The sequence below is a fragment of the Pteropus medius genome, unplaced genomic scaffold (assembly GCF_902729225.1).
Source record: "Pteropus medius unplaced genomic scaffold, Ma_sr-lr_union100, whole genome shotgun sequence".
NCBI classification, from domain to species: Eukaryota; Metazoa; Chordata; class Mammalia; order Chiroptera; family Pteropodidae; genus Pteropus; species Pteropus medius.
The window spans coordinates 23,644-27,471 of record NW_024355646.1 but is presented as its reverse complement, the minus strand read 5'-3'; the positions used below and the strand labels follow the sequence as shown (position 1 = coordinate 27,471).

General features: G+C 35.3%; 1 pseudogene; it reads right to left on the bottom strand.

Annotated features, from left to right (window-relative positions):
- Positions 1-1,742: 1,742 nt before the first annotated feature.
- On the bottom strand, positions 1,743-3,357 carry LOC120599866 (heat shock transcription factor, Y-linked-like; annotated as a pseudogene).
- Positions 3,358-3,828: the final 471 nt, after the last annotated feature.

The window sequence follows — 3,828 nt, the reverse complement described above, 5'->3', positions numbered from 1 at the left end:
CCTAGCACAACTGACTGACTCGTGCAGCAACCATAGCTTCAATCTATGCCACTGACTATGAAACAGGAAAGCTTGTGTGGAAGAGTGAAAGCCAACAACTAATAGCTTGAAGACCATGAGGAGTATGCTGTTGTGAAAAAGAAAGTAGATTTTAATTAGTGTGAGACAAAATTTAATTATTGCACATTTAACAAATATTGAAATATATTATCTGTCAGGCATGTGCCAGATCTCTGCCGATGTAGAAAAGAAAAAGTTGGCAGAAACTTTGTATCTCAGAGATACAACTGTGCTGGGATGGGTTAAGCAGTGGTATAAAAAAGCAAGAACAGGACCTTTTAATGGTGGGAAAGAGTTAGGGCAAACTTGTGAAGTGGGCGTATGTATGAATGAAAAGAGTTTGTTCACTTGAATCTCTGGACGGATAGTGGAAGAGAAAGATATGGAAGGGAAGATAGGGAAGAAACACAGAAGCCAGACCTTCAAGGGAGTTGCTGGAAATGCTGAGGCATTAAACTCAGAACCTAAGTAGCAGTCTATGCCAGAATATAGTATTAACACTGGATGGAACATAAAACAAGGTAAAAACATGCATTAGAAAGTTTAAAGATGGTGTTGCAGAAAAGTAGCAAAACTCAGATCAGCAAGAAATCAAGCAGCACTCGGAGGTTTGGAGTAACTCAATGCTATTACGCTAGCAGTCCAAGAAGAGCTAGTGCTCCAAAACTCTGGACCCCTACTTAGGGGCAATTTTATTTTTATATTTGCATTGTTACAGTTGATATGGGCTGACTTAAAGACCTCTGAAGTCGCTACAGGCAGTTATAGATCATAGGATTTTCTATGTAACAAGCACCAAAGCAATACATCTTTAGTGGAGGATGAGTTCTCTGTTGACTTCGAGATGTCTGGCTTTGCAACAATCATGTTTACAGAAGCAAAAAGAGCAGATTAGAAATGTTGGCCATTTAAGGGGAAAAATCCTCTTCAGTGGACTCACAAAGGGAATAAAACAAGAGACAAGTAAGCTTGAATGCCTTGAGGCAGTAGAAGAAAAAGAGAAATCTGAAATATTTGTAAAATTCTGTATGTGCAGAGAACGATGAAATCTATGACAAGAACATATGATCATTACAATTTCAGTGAGGGCATCATGCTGATCATGACTACTGTGCTGGTTAGAATATGTTATACTTATAAGTATGAGATGCATTTTGAATGAATACAACTCTGCCAACTGAAATCCAAGGTCTTATGTTTTAAAATCACAGGAAAAGGTAATGAAATTGAGAAAATGCTAAAGTAAATACCACATGTGTGTCTTTTCTAGATTCGATATGTATCTGTCCCTTCCTAACATCCCAAGTTAGGCCTTCATTTGATTCTTCCTGGACTGTTTCAGACATCACTTTACTCCATTTTCTTCATTGCTTTTATTCCCTTGATCTCTACCCTTTTAAACACTTAATTAGATACACTTTACTTACATGTTCATAATGACCAAAAGATCCAAATAGTAAACAGTAGTATATAGTCTACCATGAAAAAAAGCATCATTTTACTCTTAACTCTTTCAGAAATAAGAAAATTAACACATAAGGTGAACATATAAGTTTATTGTTCAAAGGAGATGGTTGCATGCATTTTGCTGGTGTTTGCCAACATTATGTTTAATGTTTGCTATTTTGCATAGTCTGGTACTCCATTGGTATATCACCTGTAATTAGGGTGATGTGTTCGCCTCATGAAGGTAGTTGACAAATTGACCTTGAAAAAGTGGAAGCACATGGCATTGTTGGCATGGGGATCCATGGGTTGCCTGCTGGTTGCAAGTTAGGAAAAGGATAAATCAGGATATCTAGTTGCATCCTTCCAAAATAAATGATATTGTGAGAAGTAGAAGTTGTGCTTGTAATAAAATTCATGAAGTGGCCATTTGCTTGAGTGTAGTTGCCATGTGGGCACGTATGAAAAGTGGTCAACTGATTCAAAACAGAGAGTGGATCTGTTAAAATTTGTTATGATGGTTTACCTAAAGTCAATGGTGGAGGAGAAAATTCACTTCTGATTGAAGCAGTTGTATTAGCAATTGTCTGGCTGGTAGCAGACTTGCTTATTGGTGGTATATTTAAATTTGTGGAAGTTAGAAACATGCTTTCTCCATGAATGTCAGCAAATAAACCAGAATGATGATTACCTACAATATTCTCTGTTCCAGATTGCTCCTTGTTGATATTGTGAGCTATTGAAGCTGCCTGAGAAGCATTTTTGATCCCAACTCTTCTTTTCATTCTGAGTAAAAGTTGAGGACAGCCTCATTTAAAATTTGGATTTTGATAGAAGTGTAACTAAAAACAGAGGAGAAAGTTATTTGCTGACACAAGACTATAAGAAACTTAAATCTAAATCTCATATATCAAGGTTATTAGGGCAAGTTAATGTCATCAACACATGGACATTGTTAACTATTGTCAAAAATCACATTGGGAACAAAAACTTAAATAGCATGGCCTTCAAGTAAAAAAATCGTATTTACTTTTAAAGTAACACTGAATGCACCCTATAAAGTGCTTTCAGTACCTTGGCTTAAGAGTTCAATGATGAGATTCAAAGTTGCTAGTAACATGCTTATAATCCTGAAAGCCCAGAGTTCCCATTTTTGTGAAAAAAATTTTAAACCCACTGGTTTCATATATTTTTTTAAATATATAAAAATATATGTATGTATGCATATATGTACATATATAAGTATGTATGTATGTATGTATGTATGCATGTGTATGTATGTGTATATGTATGTGTGTGTATATATATATTATAAGGGGTAACTAAATTTTGTACTACCTTGCTTAAAACAGAGACTTCTTTCTCTTCTGCCAGAATATCAGCTAGACAAGCAAATCTTTGAAAAGTCTGCTGCACTTTACTAAATCCATAAAGGTTAAGCTGTCGAACTAAACTTTTCATACTTGCAGTTTTAAATACTCTGAAAGGGGCCTTTCTTTCCAGAACTTCTTTCTTAAAGAGTTCTTCATTAATCACTATACAAGTTCCATTCCCATCCCAGAAAATAGACTGGAACTGATTTCTTTCAACTATTTTCTAGAGTTTCCTGTGAAAGGTCATAGATTGAAAATCATTATCTTCATCTGGTCCAGAGACACAAAATGTGTGACAAGGTTTTCTTATCAAGGATCATGCAGAAAAAGTCTGAAAAGCATTTTCTGTGGATATAGACCTCAAGTCCAAGGCCCCAGTCAATGTGTGATCACACAACGGAGATGTAATGGAGGATGCTGAACCAGTTGCTTCATCTTTAGAGGAATCAAGTTGAATTTCTGAAGAAACATGTGCCATGTTAAATAAATCTTCATCTACTGTTGTCACTGATCTAGTTTTGAACACCGCAGCCCCATCTGCTGCCTTGGCAGACCTACACTGATAAACTACCCAGATCTTCACAATGGTGCTCCCTCTGAGTAGCAGTGACATTGCAATATGACTGGTCTCTTAGCAACTAAATATAACATGCAGCCAGGGTTTCCTTCTCACTCTGTAAATTTTATTCAGGCAACATAAAATTAGGATGGTTATTTATGTAGTGTAATCTGCAAAATCTTATTGTGGCAGATCTTTTTTTTTATCTTTATTGGCTATGTGCAGTATTAGAAAACTAAGAACATTTTTACAATAGAATAAAATGGCATTTTTCAAATTAAATATATACAGATATCATTTTTTCTAGAGAGATAGTTGCAGACATTATTTATTTATTTACTTAATTAATTTTCAAAATTAAATTTATTGGTATAAATTTGTTTAATACAT